Source organism: Phalangium opilio, unplaced genomic scaffold (assembly GCF_054372755.1).
Source record: "Phalangium opilio isolate 3A_F unplaced genomic scaffold, DU_Popi_V2 ptg000017l_1, whole genome shotgun sequence".
NCBI classification, from domain to species: Eukaryota; Metazoa; Arthropoda; class Arachnida; order Opiliones; family Phalangiidae; genus Phalangium; species Phalangium opilio.
Window position 1 is genome coordinate 12,384,556 of NW_028324151.1, and position 16,188 is coordinate 12,400,743.

Here is a 16,188-nt window from a genome sequence, read left to right on the forward strand (position 1 = left end):
TAACACCGCTCCCGGGTGGGCTTGAACAACCAACCTGTTGGTTAACAGCCGAACGCGCTAACCATTGAGCCACGGAAGCTCAGAAATTAAATGGTTGTCAGGTATTGTGGAAAAGTTATGACTTTTCACGCTACATCTGAGACCCCACAACACCTCTCCCGGGTGGGCTCGAACCACCAACCTTTCGGTTAACAGCTGAACGCGCTAACCATTGCGCCACGGAAGCCCAAAAATTAAATGTTCGTCAGGTATTGTGGAAAAACTCTGACTTTTTACGTTACATTTAAGATCCCTTAACACCGCTCCCGGGTGGGCTCGAACCACGAACCTATTGGTTAACAGCCGAAAGCGCTAACCATTGAGCCACGGATGCTCAGAAATTAAATGGTTGTCACGTATTGTGGAAAAGTTATGACTTTTCAAGCTTTATCTGAGACCCCACAACACCGCTCCCAGGTGGGCTCGAACCACCAACCTATTGGTTAACAGCCGAACGCGCTAACCATTGAGCCACGGAAGCTTAGAAATTAAATGGTTGTCAGGTATTGTGAAAAAGTTATGACTTTTCACGCTACATCTGAGACCCCACAACACCTCTCCCGGGTGGGCTCGAACCACCAACCTTTCGGTTAACAGCCGAACGCGCTAACCATTGCGCCAAGGAAGCCCAAAAATAAAATGTTCGTCAGGTATTGTGAAAAAAACTCTGACTTTTTACGTTACATTTGAGATCCCTTAACACCGCTCCCGGGTGGGCTCGAACCACCAACCTATTGGTTAACAGCCGAACGCGCTAAACATTTAGCCACGGAAGCTTAGAAATTTAATGGTTGTCACGTATTGTGGAAACGTTTTGACTTTTTACGCTACATCTGAGACCCCACAACACCTCGCCCGGGTGGGCTCGAACCACCAACCTTTCGGTTAACAGCTGAACGCGCTAACCATTGCGTCACGGAAGCCCAAAAATTAAATGTTCGTCAGGTATTGTGGAAAAACTCTGACTTTTTACGTTACATTTGAGATCCCTTAACACCGCTCCCGGGTGGGCTTGAACAACCAACCTGTTGGTTAACAGCCGAACGCGCTAACCATTGAGCCACGGAAGCTCAGAAATTAAATGGTTGTCAGGTATTGTGGAAAAGTTATGACTTTTCACGCTACATCTGAGACCCCACAACACCTCTCCCGGGTGGGCTCGAACCACCAACCTTTCGGTTAACAGCTGAACGCGCTAACCATTGCGCCACGGAAGCCCAAAAATTAAATGTTCGTCAGGTATTGTGGAAAAACTTTTCTTTTTACGTTACATTTGAGACTACACAACACCGCTCCCGGGTGCGCTCGAACCACCAACCTTTCGGTTAACAACCGAACGCGCTAACCATTGCGCCACGGAAGCCCAAAAACTAAATGTTCGTCAGGTATTGTGGAAAAACTCTGACTTTTTACGTTACATTTAAGATCCCTTAACACCGCTCCCTTGTGGGCTCGAACCACGAACCTATTAGTTAACAGCCGAAAGCGCCAACCATTGAGCCACGTATGCTCAGAAATTAAATGGTTGTCACGTATTGTGGAAAAGTTATGACTTTTCAAGCTTTATCTGAGACCCCACAACACCTCTCCCGGGTGGGCTCGTACCACCAACCTTTCGGTTAACAGCCGAACGCGCTAACCATTGCGCCAAGGAAGCCCAAAAATAAAATGTTCGTCAGGTATTGTGAAAAAAACTCTGACTTTTTACGTTACATTTGAGATCCCTTAACACCGCTCCCGGGTGGGCTCGAACCACCAACCTATTGGTTAACAGCCGAACGCGCTTAACATTTAGCCACGGAAGCTTAGAAATTTTATGGTTGTCACGTATGTGGAAAAGTTTTGACTTTTTACGCTACATCTGAGACCCCACAACACCTCTCCCGGGTGGGCTCGAACCACCAACCTTTCGGTGAACAGCTGAACGCGCTAACCATTGCGTCACGGAAGCCCAAAAATTAAATGTTCGTCAGGTATTGTGGAAAAACTCTGACTTTTTACGTTACATTTGAGATCCCTTAACACCGCTCCCGGGTGGGCTTGAACAACCAACCTGTTGGTTAACAGCCGAACGCGCTAACCATTGAGCCACGGAAGCTCAGAAATTAAATGGTTGTCAGGAATTGTGGAAAAGTTATGACTTTTCACGCTACATCTGAGACCCCACAACACCTCTCCCGGGTGGGCTCGAACCACCAACCTTTCGGTTAACAGCTGAACGCGCTAACCATTGCGCCACGGAAGCCCAAAAATTAAATGTTCGTCAGGTATTGTGGAAAAACTTTTCTTTTTACGTTACATTTGAGACTACACAACACCGCTCCCGGGTGCGCTCGAACCACCAACCTTTCGGTTAACAACCGAACGCGCTAACCATTGCGCCACGGAAGCCCAAAAACTAAATGTTCGTCAGGTATTGTGGAAAAACTCTGACTTTTTACGTTACATTTAAGATCCCTTAACACCGCTCCCTTGTGGGCTCGAACCACGAACCTATTAGTTAACAGCCGAAAGCGCCAACCATTGAGCCACGTATGCTCAGAAATTAAATGGTTGTCACGTATTGTGGAAAAGTTATGACTTTTCAAGCTTTATCTGAGACCCCACAACACCTCTCCCGGGTGGGCTCGTACCACCAACCTTTCGGTTAACAGCCGAACGCGCTAACCATTGCGCCAAGGAAGCCCAAAAATAAAATGTTCGTCAGGTATTGTGAAAAAAACTCTGACTTTTTACGTTACATTTGAGATCCCTTAACACCGCTCCCGGGTGGGCTCGAACCACCAACCTATTGGTTAACAGCCGAACGCGCTTAACATTTAGCCACGGAAGCTTAGAAATTTTATGGTTGTCACGTATGTGGAAAAGTTTTGACTTTTTACGCTACATCTGAGACCCCACAACACCTCTCCCGGGTGGGCTCGAACCACCAACCTTTCGGTGAACAGCTGAACGCGCTAACCATTGCGTCACGGAAGCCCAAAAATTAAATGTTCGTCAGGTATTGTGGAAAAACTCTGACTTTTTACGTTACATTTGAGATCCCTTAACACCGCTCCCGGGTGGGCTTGAACAACCAACCTGTTGGTTAACAGCCGAACGCGCTCACCATTGAGCCACGGAAGCTCAGAAATTAAATGGTTGTCAGGAATTGTGGAAAAGTTATGACTTTTCAAGCTACATCTGAGACCCCACAACACCTCTCCCGGGTGGGCTCGAACCACCAACCTTTCGGTTAACAGCTGAACGCGCTAACTATTGCGTCACGGAAGCCCAAAAATTAAATGTTCGTCAGGTATTGTGGAAAAACTCTGACTTTTTACGTTACATTTGAGATCCCTTAACACCGCTCCCGGGTGGGCTTGAACAACCAACCTGTTGGTTAACAGCCGAACGCGCTAACCATTGAGCCACGGAAGCTCAGAAATTAAATGGTTGTCAGGTATTGTGGAAAAGTTATGACTTTTCACGCTACATCTGAGACCCCACAACACCTCTCCCGGGTGGGCTCGAACCACCAACCTTTCGGTTAACAGCTGAACGCGCTAACCATTGCGCCACGGAAGCCCAAAAATTAAATGTTCGTCAGGCTTCCCATAATAGCTTCCTCCTCAATAAAGCGGTGAAGAGGAAGCATATTGAGAAGGATTTCCAGAGAAGCTGTGGGGGCTGTTCTCATGGACCCCGTGATACCGATGCACGCCAGCCTTTGAAGCTTGCGTATTTCATCTTGGGCTGTTTTAAGGCGAACCCTGGGCCACCAGACAAGAGCTCCATAGGAAACCACTGGCCTGATGATCCTGGTATAAATCCAGTTTACAGCCCTAGGGCTTAAGCCCCAGGACTTGCTGACTGAACTTCTTAAACGCCAAAATAAAATTTCGGCCTTCTTGATACTCAGATCAAGGTGGGACTTCCAAGTAAGCTTGGCATCGAAAGTCACGCCAAGGTATTTGACCTCGGAGGACTTCTTTAAAACCTGTCCAAAGAAGGAAATATCGTTGAATAGGTCATTAGTCCTTTTCCGAGTAAACGGTACAAGGACAGTCTTGTTGGGATTGACGGTTAGGTTAACACCCCTACACCAATCCTCAACATCATGCAAGACAGATTTCATCAGTGCAGCGATAGTTGTAGGGAACCTCCCTGTATCAATCACTGCGATGTCATCCGCATAGCCAAAACAGTGACATTCCCTCTCCCCGAGTCGACCCAGCAGCTCATCCACCACCAGGCACCAAAGAAGAGGGGAAAGAACCCCTCCCTGAGGACAGCCACGGTCGGTGGAGGTCTCCAAGGTTTCCCCGAGAAGAGACGCCGTCACCCTGCAATACGTGAGCATGGATTTTATCCAACGACACAAAGTGTCGTCAATACCAAACCGCTCCGCAGCGCGAAGGATGACTTCACTAGAGACCCTATCAAAGGCACCCTCAATATCAAGGAAGATGGCCAAAGACATCTCCTTGAACTCGATGGCCCTGTCAAGGCAGTTCAAAATGCCATGAAGCGCCGTCTCTGTGGACTTGCCTTTCTGATAGGCAAACTGAAAAGTGGACAGGGGTGTGTGGGATAGAACACCATCCCGTAGATACCTGTCCACCAATTTCTCTAAAGTCTTTAGGAAGAAAGAGGTAAGACAGATAGGTCTGAATGCCTTAGCCTCAAGATAGCTCGTCTTCCCAGGTTTGGAAATAAAGATAACCTTCGAGCGCTTCCAGAAATCTGGAATATGCGCCAGAGCAATGCAGGCTCTAAATATCCTGCACAGATAAGGGCCAATGGCGTCTATGCCTTCCTGGAGGAGGGCATAGTCAGACTTTTTCCACAATACCTGACGAACATTTAATTTTTGGGCTTCCATGGCGCAATGGTTAGCGCGTTCGGCTGTTAACCGAAAGGTTGGTGGTTCGAGCGCACCCGGGAGCGGTGTTGTGTAGTCTCAAATGTAACGTAAAAAGAAAAGTTTTTCCACAATACCTGACGAACATTTAACTTTTGGGCTTCCGTGGCGCAATGGTTAGCGCGTTCAGCTGTTAAACGAAAGGTTGGTGGTTCGAGCCCACCCGGGAGAGGTGACGTGGGGTCTCAGATGTAGCGTAAAAAGTCAAAACTTTTCCACAATACGTGACAACCATTTAAGTTCTGAGCTTCCGTGGCTCAATGGTTAGCGCGTTCGGCTGTTAACCAATAGGTTGGTGGTTCGAGCCCACCCGGGAGAGGTGACGTGGGGTCTCAGATGTAGCGTGAAAAGTCATAAATTTTCCACAATACCTGACAGCCATTTAATTTCTGAGCTTCCGTGGCTCAATGGTTAGCGCGTTCGGCTGTTAACCAATAGGTTCGTGGTTCGAGCCCACCCGGGAACGGTGTTAAGGGATCTCAAATGTAACGTAAAAAGTCAGAGTTTTTCCACAATACCTGACGAACATTTAATTTTTGGGCTTCCGTGGCGCAATGGTTAGCGCGTTTGGTTGTTAACCGAAAGGTTGGTGGTTCGAGCGCACCCGGGAGTGGTGTTGTGTAGTCTCAAATATAACGTAAAAAGAAAAGTTTTTCCACAATACCTGACGAACATTTAATTTTTGGGCTTCCGTGGCTCAATGGTTTGCGCGTTCGGCTGTTAACCAATAGGTTGGTGGTTCGAGCCCACCCGGCAGCGGTGTTATGGGATCTCTAATGTAACATAAAAAGTCAGAGTTTTTCCACAATACCTGACGAACATTTAATTTTTGGGCTTCCGTGGCGCAATGGTTATCGCGTTCAGCTGTTAACCGAAAGGTTGGTGGTTCGAGCCCACCCGGGAGAGGTGTTGTGGGGTCTCAGATGTAGCGTGAAAAGTCATAACTTTTCCCCAATACGTGACAACCATTTAATTTCTGAGCTCCCGTGGCTCAATGGTTGTCGCGTTCGGCTGTTAACCAATAGGTTGGTGGTTCGAGCCCACCCGGGAGAGGTGACGTGGGGTCTCAGATGTAGCGTAAAAAGTCAAAACTTTTCCACAATACGTGACAACCATTTAATTTCTGAGCTTCCGTGGCTAAATGGTTAGCGCGTTCGGCTGTTAACCAATAGGTTGGTGGTTCGAGCCCACCCGGGAGAGGTGACGTGGGGTCTCAGATGTAGCGTGAAAAGTCATAACTTTTCCACAATACCTGACAGCCATTTAATTTCTGAGCTTCCGTGGCTCAATGGTTAGCGCGTTCGGCTGTTAACCAATAGGTTCGTGGTTCGAGCCCACCCGGGAGCGGTGTTAAGGGATCTCAAATGTAACGTAAAAAGTCAGAGTTTTTCCACAATACCTGACGAACATTTAATTTTTGGGCTTCCGTGGCGCAATGGTTAGCGCGTTCGGTTGTTAACCGAAAGGTTGGTGGTTCGAGCGCACCCGGAAGCGGTGTTGTGTAGTCTCAAATGTAACGTAAAAAGAAAAGTTTTTCCACAATACCTGACGAACATTTAATTTTTGGGCTTCCGTGGCGCAATGGTTAGCGCGTTCGGTTGTAAACCGAAAGGTTGGTGGTTCGAGCCCACCCGGGAGCTGTGTTGTGTAGTCTCAAATGTAACGTAAAAAGAAACATTTTTCCACAATACCTGACGAACATTTAATTTTTGGGCTTCCGTGGCGCAATGGTTAGCGCGTTCAGCTGTTAACCGAAAGGTTGGTGGTTCGAGCCCACCCGGAAGAGGTGTTGTGGGGTCTCAGATGTAGCGTTTAAAAGTCAAAACTTTTCCACAATACGTGACAACCATTTAATTTCTGAGCTTCCGTGGCTCAATGGTTAGCGCGTTCGGCTGTTAACCAATAGGTTGGTGGTTCGAGCCCACCCGGGAGAGGTGACGTAGGGTCTCAGATGTAGCGTAAAAAGTCAAAACTTTTCCACAATACGTGACAACCATTTAATTTCTGAGCTCCCGTGGCTCTATGGTTGTCGCGTTCGGCTGTTAACCAATAGGTTGGTGGTTCGAGCCCACCCGGGAGAGGTGACGTGGGGTCTCAGATGTAACGTAAAAAGCCAAAGTTTTTCCACAATACCTGACGACCATTTAATTTTTGGGCTTCCGTGGCGCAATGGTAAGCGCGTTCGGCTGTTAACCAATAGGTTCGTGGTTCGAGCCCACCCGGGAGCGGTGTTAAGGGATCTCAAATGTAACGTAAAAAGTCAGAGTTTTTCCACAATACCTGACGAACATTTAATTTTTGGGCTTCCGTGGCGCAATGGTTAGCGCGTTCGGTTGTTAACCGAAAGGTTGGTGGTTCGAGCGCACCCGGGAGCGGTGTTGTGTAGTCTCAAATGTAACGTAAAAAGAAAAGTTTTTCCACAATACCTGACGAACATTTAATTTTTGGGCTTCCGTGGCGCAATGGTTAGCGCGTTCGGTTGTAAACCGAAAGGTTGGTGGTTCGAGCCCACCCGGGAGCTGTGTTGTGTAGTCTCAAATGTAACGTAAAAAGAAACATTTTTCCACAATACCTGACGAACATTTAATTTTTGGGCTTCCGTGGCGCAATGGTTAGCGCGTTCAGCTGTTAACCGAAAGGTTGGTGGTTCGAGCCCACCCGGAAGAGGTGTTGTGGGGTCTCAGATGTAGCGTGAAAAGTCATAACTTTTCCCCAATACGTGACAACCATTTAATGTCTGAGCTCCCGTGGCTCAATGGTTGTCGCGTTCGGCTGTTAACCAATAGGTTGGTGGTTCGAGCCCACCCGGGAGAGGTGACGTGGGGTCTCAGATGTAGCGTTTAAAAGTCAAAACTTTTCCACAATACGTGACAACCATTTAATTTCTGAGCTTCCGTGGCTCAATGGTTAGCGCGTTCGGCTGTTAACCAATAGGTTGGTGGTTCGAGCCCACCCGGGAGAGGTGACGTAGGGTCTCAGATGTAGCGTAAAAAGTCAAAACTTTTCCACAATACGTGACAACCATTTAATTTCTGAGCTCCCGTGGCTCAATGGTTGTCGCGTTCGGCTGTTAACCAATAGGTTGGTGGTTCGAGCCCACCCGGGAGAGGTGACGTGGGGTCTCAGATGTAACGTAAAAAGCCAAAGTTTTTCCACAATACCTGACGACCATTTAATTTTTGGGCTTCCGTGGCGCAATGGTAAGCGCGTTCGGCTGTTAACCAATAGGTTCGTGGTTCGAGCCCACCCGGGAGCGGTGTTAAGGGATCTCAAATGTAACGTAAAAAGTCAGAGTTTTTCCACAATACCTGACGAACATTTAATTTTTGGGCTTCCGTGGCGCAATGGTTAGCGCGTTCGGTTGTTAACCGAAAGGTTGGTGGTTCGAGCGCACCCGGGAGCGGTGTTGTGTAGTCTCAAATGTAACGTAAAAAGAAAAGTTTTTCCACAATACCTGACGAACATTTAATTTTTGGGCTTCCGTGGCGCAATGGTTAGCGCGTTCGGTTGTAAACCGAAAGGTTGGTGGTTCGAGCCCACCCGGGAGCTGTGTTGTGTAGTCTCAAATGTAACGTAAAAAGAAACATTTTTCCACAATACCTGACGAACATTTAATTTTTGGGCTTCCGTGGCGCAATGGTTAGCGCGTTCAGCTGTTAACCGAAAGGTTGGTGGTTCGAGCCCACCCGGAAGAGGTGTTGTGGGGTCTCAGATGTAGCGTGAAAAGTCATAACTTTTCCCCAATACGTGACAACCATTTAATGTCTGAGCTCCCGTGGCTCAATGGTTGTCGCGTTCGGCTGTTAACCAATAGGTTGGTGGTTCGAGCCCACCCGGGAGATGTGACGTGGGGTCTCAGATGTAGCGTTTAAAAGTCAAAACTTTTCCACAATACGTGACAACCATTTAATTTCTGAGCTTCCGTGGCTCAATGGTTAGCGCGTTCGGCTGTTAACCAATAGGTTGGTGGTTCGAGCCCACCCGGGAGAGGTGACGTAGGGTCTCAGATGTAGCGTAAAAAGTCAAAACTTTTCCACAATACGTGACAACCATTAAATTTCTAAGCTTCCGTGGCTCAATGGATAGCGCGTTCGGCCGTTAACCAATAGGTTGGTGGTTCGAGCCCACCCGGGAGCGGTGTTATGGGATCTCAAATGTAACGTAAAAAGTCAGAGTTTTTCCACAATACCTGACGAACATTTAACTTTTGGGCTTCCTTGGCGCAATGGTTAGCGCGTTCAGCTGTTAACCGAAAGGTTGTTGGTTCGAGCCCACCCGGAAGAGGTGTTGTGGGGTCTCAGATGTAGCGTGAAAAGTCATAACTTTTCCCCAATACGTGACAACCATTTAATGTCTGAGCTCCCGTGGCTCAATGGTTGTCGCGTTCGGCTGTTAACCAATAGGTTGGTGGTTCGAGCTTACCCGGGAGAGGTGACGTGGGGTCTCAGATGTAGCGTAAAAAGTCAAAACTTTTCCACAATACGTGACAACCATTTAATTTCTGAGCTCCCGTGGCTCAATGGTTGTCGCGTTCGGCTGTTAACCAATAGGTTGGTGGTTCGAGCCCACCCGGGAGAGGTGACGTGGGGTCTCAGATGTAACGTAAAAAGCCAAAGTTTTTCCACAATACCTGACGACCATTTAATTTTTGGGCTTCCGTGGCGCAATGGTAAGCGCGTTCGGCTGTTAACCAATATGTTGGAGGTTCGAGCCCACCCGGAAGAGGTGTTGTGGGGTCTCAAATGTAGCGTGAAAAGTCATTACTTTTTCACAATACCTGACTACCCATTAATTTCTGAGCTGCCGTGGCTCAATGGTTTGCGCGTTCGGCTGTTAACCAATAGGTTTCTGGTTCGAGCCCACCCGGGAGCGGTGTTGTGAAGTCTCAAATGTAACGTAAAATGAAAAGTTTTTCCACAATACTTGACGACCATTTAATTTTTGGGCTTCCGTGGCGCAATGGTAAGCGCGTTCGGCTGTTAACCAATAGGTTGGTGGTTCGAGCCCACTCGGGAGCGTGGTTATGTAGTCTCAAATGTAACGTAAAATGAAAAGTTTTTCCACAATACCTGACAACCATTTAATTTCTGAGCTTCCGTGGCTCAATGGTTAGCTCGTTCGGCTGTTAACCAAAAGGTTGGTGGTTCGAGCCCACCCGGGAGCGGTGTTATGTAGTCTCAAATGTAACGTAAAAAGAAAAGTTTTTCCACAATACCTGACGGACATTTAATTTTTGGGCTTCCGTGGCGCAATGGTTAGCGCGTTCGGCTGTTAACCGAAAGGTTGGTGGTTCGATCACACCCGGGAGCGGTGTTGTGTAGTCTCAAATGTAACGTAAAAAGAAAAGTTTTTCCACAATACCTGACGAACATTTAATTTTTGGGCTTCCGTGGCGCAATGGTTAGCGCGTTCGGTTGTAAACCGAAAGGTTGGTGGTTCGAGCCCACCCGGGAGCTGTGTTGTGTAGTCTCAAATGTAACGTAAAAAGAAACATTTTTCCACAATACCTGACGAACATTTAATTTTTGGGCTTCCGTGGCGCAATGGTTAGCGCGTTCAGCTGTTAACCGAAAGGTTGGTGGTTCGAGCCCACCCGGGAGAGGTGTTGTGGAGTCTCAGATGTAGCGTAAAAAGTCAAAACTTTTCCACAATACGTGACAACCATTAAATTTCTAAGCTTCCGTGGCTCAATGGTTAGCACGTTCGGCTGTTAACCAATAGGTTGGTGGTTCGAGCCCACCCGGGAGGGTGTTATGGGATCTCAAATGTAACGTAAAAATCAGAGTTTTTCCACAATACCTGACGAACATTTAACTTTTGGGCTTCCTTGGCGCAATGGTTAGCGCGTTCAGCTGTTAACCAAAAGGTTGTTGGTTCGAGCCCACCCGGAAGAGGTGTTGTGGGGTCTCAGATGTAGCGTGAAAAGTCATAACTTTTCCCCAATACGTGACAACCATTTAATGTCTGAGCTCCCGTGGCTCAATGGTTGTCGCGTTCGGCTGTTAACCAATAGGTTGGTGGTTCGAGCCCACCCGGGAGAGGTGACGTGGGGTCTCAGATGTAGCGTTTAAAAGTCAAAACTTTTCCACAATACGTGACAACCATTTAATTTCTGAGCTTCCGTGGCTCAATGGTTAGCGCGTTCGGCTGTTAACCAATAGGTTGGTGGTTCGAGCCCACCCGGGAGAGGTGACGTAGGGTCTCAGATGTAGCGTAAAAAGTCAAAACTTTTCCACAATACGTGACAACCATTAAATTTCTAAGCTTCCGTGGCTCAATGGATAGCGCGTTCGGCCGTTAACCAATAGGTTGGTGGTTCGAGCCCACCCGGGAGCGGTGTTATGGGATCTCAAATGTAACGTAAAAAGTCAGAGTTTTTCCACAATACCTGACGAACATTTAACTTTTGGGCTTCCTTGGCGCAATGGTTAGCGCGTTCAGCTGTTAACCGAAAGGTTGTTGGTTCGAGCCCACCCGGAAGAGGTGTTGTGGGGTCTCAGATGTAGCGTGAAAAGTCATAACTTTTCCCCAATACGTGACAACCATTTAATGTCTGAGCTCCCGTGGCTCAATGGTTGTCGCGTTCGGCTGTTAACCAATAGGTTGGTGGTTCGAGCCCACCCGGGAGAGGTGACGTGGGGTCTCAGATGTAGCGTAAAAAGTCAAAACATTTCCACAATACGTGACAACCATTTAATTTCTGAGCTCCCGTGGCTCAATGGTTGTCGCGTTCGGCTGTTAACCAATAGGTTGGTGGTTCGAGCCCACTCGGGAGCGTGGTTATGTAGTCTCAAATGTAACGTAAAATGAAAAGCTTTTCCACAATACCTGACAACCATTTAATTTCTGAGCTTCCGTGGCTCAATGGTTAGCGCGTTCGGCTGTTAACCAATAGGTTGGTGGTTCGAGCCCACCCGGGAGCGGTGTTGTGTAGTCTCAAATGTATAATAAAAAGAAAAGTTTTTCCACAATACCTGACGGACATTTAATTTTTGGGCTTCCGTGGCGCAATGGTTAGCGCGTTCGGTTGTAAACCGAAAGGTTGGTGGTTCGAGCCCACCCGGGAGCTGTGTTGTGTAGTCTCAAATGTAACGTAAAAAGAAACATTTTTCCACAATACCTGACGAACATTTAATTTTTGGGCTTCCGTGGCGCAATGGTTAGCGCGTTCAGCTGTTAACCGAAAGGTTGGTGGTTCGAGCCCACCCGGGAGAGGTGTTGTGGAGTCTCAGATGTAGCGTAAAAAGTCAAAACTTTTCCACAATACGTGACAACCATTAAATTTCTAAGCTTCCGTGGCTCAATGGTTAGCACGTTCGGCTGTTAACCAATAGGTTGGTGGTTCGAGCCCACCCGGGAGGGTGTTATGGGATCTCAAATGTAACGTAAAAATCAGAGTTTTTCCACAATACCTGACGAACATTTAACTTTTGGGCTTCCTTGGCGCAATGGTTAGCGCGTTCAGCTGTTAACCAAAAGGTTGTTGGTTCGAGCCCACCCGGAAGAGGTGTTGTGGGGTCTCAGATGTAGCGTGAAAAGTCATAACTTTTCCCCAATACGTGACAACCATTTAATGTCTGAGCTCCCGTGGCTCAATGGTTGTCGCGTTCGGCTGTTAACCAATAGGTTGGTGGTTCGAGCCCACCCGGGAGAGGTGACGTGGGGTCTCAGATGTAGCGTTTAAAAGTCAAAACTTTTCCACAATACGTGACAACCATTTAATTTCTGAGCTTCCGTGGCTCAATGGTTAGCGCGTTCGGCTGTTAACCAATAGGTTGGTGGTTCGAGCCCACCCGGGAGAGGTGACGTAGGGTCTCAGATGTAGCGTAAAAAGTCAAAACTTTTCCACAATACGTGACAACCATTAAATTTCTAAGCTTCCGTGGCTCAATGGATAGCGCGTTCGGCCGTTAACCAATAGGTTGGTGGTTCGAGCCCACCCGGGAGCGGTGTTATGGGATCTCAAATGTAACGTAAAAAGTCAGAGTTTTTCCACAATACCTGACGAACATTTAACTTTTGGGCTTCCTTGGCGCAATGGTTAGCGCGTTCAGCTGTTAACCGAAAGGTTGTTGGTTCGAGCCCACCCGGAAGAGGTGTTGTGGGGTCTCAGATGTAGCGTGAAAAGTCATAACTTTTCCCCAATACGTGACAACCATTTAATGTCTGAGCTCCCGTGGCTCAATGGTTGTCGCGTTCGGCTGTTAACCAATAGGTTGGTGGTTCGAGCCCACCCGGGAGAGGTGACGTGGGGTCTCAGATGTAGCGTAAAAAGTCAAAACATTTCCACAATACGTGACAACCATTTAATTTCTGAGCTCCCGTGGCTCAATGGTTGTCGCGTTCGGCTGTTAACCAATAGGTTGGTGGTTCGAGCCCACTCGGGAGCGTGGTTATGTAGTCTCAAATGTAACGTAAAATGAAAAGCTTTTCCACAATACCTGACAACCATTTAATTTCTGAGCTTCCGTGGCTCAATGGTTAGCGCGTTCGGCTGTTAACCAATAGGTTGGTGGTTCGAGCCCACCCGGGAGCGGTGTTGTGTAGTCTCAAATGTATAATAAAAAGAAAAGTTTTTCCACAATACCTGACGGACATTTAATTTTTGGGCTTCCGTGGCGCAATGGTTAGCGCGTTCGGCTGTTAACCGAAAGGTTGGTGGTTCGATCACACCCGGGAGCGGTGTTGTGTAGTCTCAAATGTAACGTAAAAAGAAAAGTTTTTCCACAATACCTGACGAACATTTAATTTTTGGGCTTCCGTGGCGCAATGGTTAGCGCGTTCGGTTGTAAACCGAAAGGTTGGTGGTTCGAGCCCACCCGGGAGCTGTGTTGTGTAGTCTCAAATGCAACGTAAAAAGAAACATTTTTCCACAATACCTGACGAACATTTAATTTTTGGGCTTCCGTGGCGCAATGGTTAGCGCGTTCAGCTGTTAACCGAAAGGTTGGTGGTTCGAGCCCACCCGGGAGAGGTGTTGTGGAGTCTCAGATGTAGCGTAAAAAGTCAAAACTTTTCCACAATACGTGACAACCATTAAATTTCTAAGCTTCCGTGGCTCAATGGTTAGCACGTTCGGCTGTTAACCAATAGGTTGGTGGTTCGAGCCCACCCGGGAGGGTGTTATGGGATCTCAAATGTAACGTAAAAATCAGAGTTTTTCCACAATACCTGACGAACATTTAACTTTTGGGCTTCCTTGGCGCAATGGTTAGCGCGTTCAGCTGTTAACCGAAAGGTTGTTGGTTCGAGCCCACCCGGAAGAGGTGTTGTGGGGTCTCAGATGTAGCGTGAAAAGTCATAACTTTTCCCCAATACGTGACAACCATTTAATGTCTGAGCTCCCGTGGCTCAATGGTTGTCGCGTTCGGCTGTTAACCAATAGGTTGGTGGTTCGAGCCCACCCGGGAGAGGTGACGTGGGGTCTCAGATGTAGCGTTTAAAAGTCAAAACTTTTCCACAATACGTGACAACCATTTAATTTCTGAGCTTCCGTGGCTCAATGGTTAGCGCGTTCGGCTGTTAACCAATAGGTTGGTGGTTCGAGCCCACCCGGGAGAGGTGACGTAGGGTCTCAGATGTAGCGTAAAAAGTCAAAACTTTTCCACAATACGTGACAACCATTTAATTTCTGAGCTCCCGTGGCTCAATGGTTGTCGCGTTCGGCTGTTAACCAATAGGTTGGTGGTTCGAGCCCACCCGGGAGAGGTGACGTGGGGTCTCAGATGTAACGTAAAAAGCCAAAGTTTTTCCACAATACCTGACGACCATTTAATTTTTGGGCTTCCGTGGCGCAATGGTAAGCGCGTTCGGCTGTTAACCAATAGGTTGGAGGTTCGAGCCCAGCCGGGAGAGGTGTAGTGGGGTCTCAAATGTAGCGTGAAAAGTCATAACTTTTTCACAATACCTGACTACCCATTAATTTCTGAGCTGCCGTGGCTCAATGGTTTGCGCGTTCGGCTGTTAACCAATAGGTTGCTGGTTCGAGCCCACCCGGGAGCGGTGTTGTGAAGTCTCAAATGTAACGTAAAATGAAAAGTTTTTCCACAATACCTGACGACCATTTAATTTTTGGGCTTCCGTGGCGCAATGGTAAGCGCGTTCGGCTGTTAACCAATAGGTTGGAGGTTCGAGCCCAGCCGGGAGAGGTGTAGTGGGGTCTCAAATGTAGCGTGAAAAGTCATAACTTTTTCACAATACCTGACTACCCATTAATTTCTGAGCTGCCGTGGCTCAATGGTTTGCGCGTTCGGCTGTTAACCAATAGGTTGCTGGTTCGAGCCCACCCGGGAGCGGTGTTGTGAAGTCTCAAATGTAACGTAAAATGAAAAGTTTTTCCACAATACCTGACGACCATTTAATTTTTGGGCTTCCGTGGCGCAATGGTAAGCGCGTTCGGCTGTTAACCAATAGGTTGGTGGTTCGAGCCCACTCGGGAGCGTGGTTATGTAGTCTCAAATGTAACGTAAAATGAAAAGTTTTTCCACAATACCTGACAACCATTTAATTTCTGAGCTTCCGTGGCTCAATGGTTAGCTCGTTCGGCTGTTAACCAATAGGTTGGTGGTTCGAGCCCACCCGGGAGCGGTGTTATGTAGTCTCAAATGTAACGTAAAAAGAAAAGTTTTTCCACAATACCTGACTGACATTTAATTTTTGGGCTTCCGTGGCGCAATGGTTAGCGCGTTCGGCTGTTAACCGAAAGGTTGGTGGTTCGATCACACCCGGGAGCGGTGTTGTGTAGTCTCAAATGTAACGTAAAAAGAAAAGTTTTTCCACAATACCTGACGAACATTTAATTTTTGGGCTTCCGTGGCGCAATGGTTAGCGCGTTCGGTTGTAAACCGAAAGGTTGGTGGTTCGAGCCCACCCGGGAGCTGTGTTGTGTAGTCTCAAATGTAACGTAAAAAGAAACATTTTTCCACAATACCTGACGAACATTTAATTTTTGGGCTTCCGTGGCGCAATGGTTAGCGCGTTCAGCTGTTAACCGAAAGGTTGGTGGTTCGAGCCCACCCGGGAGAGGTGTTGTGGAGTCTCAGATGTAGCGTAAAAAGTCAAAACTTTTCCACAATACGTGACAACCATTAAATTTCTAAGCTTCCGTGGCTCAATGGATAGCGCGTTCGGCCGTTAACCAATAGGTTGGTGGTTCGAGCCCACCCGGGAGCGGTGTTATGGGATCTCAAATGTAACGTAAAAAGTCAGAGTTTTTCCACAATACCTGACGAACATTTAACTTTTGG

The 16,188-nt window shown here is 47.6% G+C and overlaps 7 non-coding genes across 7 annotated transcripts; all 7 read left to right on the forward strand.

The window, feature by feature from the left end:
* Window positions 1-6,509: 6,509 nt before the first annotated feature.
* Window positions 6,510-6,582, forward strand: TRNAY-GUA (transfer RNA tyrosine (anticodon GUA)). Its single transcript has one exon. It is a non-coding gene; the product is annotated as a tRNA-Tyr (tRNA).
* Window positions 6,583-7,390: 808 nt separating this feature from the next.
* On the forward strand, window positions 7,391-7,463 carry TRNAY-GUA (transfer RNA tyrosine (anticodon GUA)). The gene has a single exon. It is a non-coding gene; the product is annotated as a tRNA-Tyr (tRNA).
* A 955-nt stretch (window positions 7,464-8,418) lies between these two features.
* On the forward strand, window positions 8,419-8,491 carry TRNAY-GUA (transfer RNA tyrosine (anticodon GUA)). The gene has a single exon. It is a non-coding gene; the product is annotated as a tRNA-Tyr (tRNA).
* Window positions 8,492-10,325: 1,834 nt separating this feature from the next.
* Window positions 10,326-10,398, forward strand: TRNAY-GUA (transfer RNA tyrosine (anticodon GUA)). Its single transcript has one exon. It is a non-coding gene; the product is annotated as a tRNA-Tyr (tRNA).
* A 1,540-nt stretch (window positions 10,399-11,938) lies between these two features.
* Window positions 11,939-12,011, forward strand: TRNAY-GUA (transfer RNA tyrosine (anticodon GUA)). The gene has a single exon. It is a non-coding gene; the product is annotated as a tRNA-Tyr (tRNA).
* A 1,686-nt stretch (window positions 12,012-13,697) lies between these two features.
* On the forward strand, window positions 13,698-13,770 carry TRNAY-GUA (transfer RNA tyrosine (anticodon GUA)). The gene has a single exon. It is a non-coding gene; the product is annotated as a tRNA-Tyr (tRNA).
* Window positions 13,771-15,748: 1,978 nt separating this feature from the next.
* TRNAY-GUA (transfer RNA tyrosine (anticodon GUA)) lies at window positions 15,749-15,821 on the forward strand. Its single transcript has one exon. It is a non-coding gene; the product is annotated as a tRNA-Tyr (tRNA).
* The last annotated feature ends 367 nt before the right edge of the window (window positions 15,822-16,188 follow it).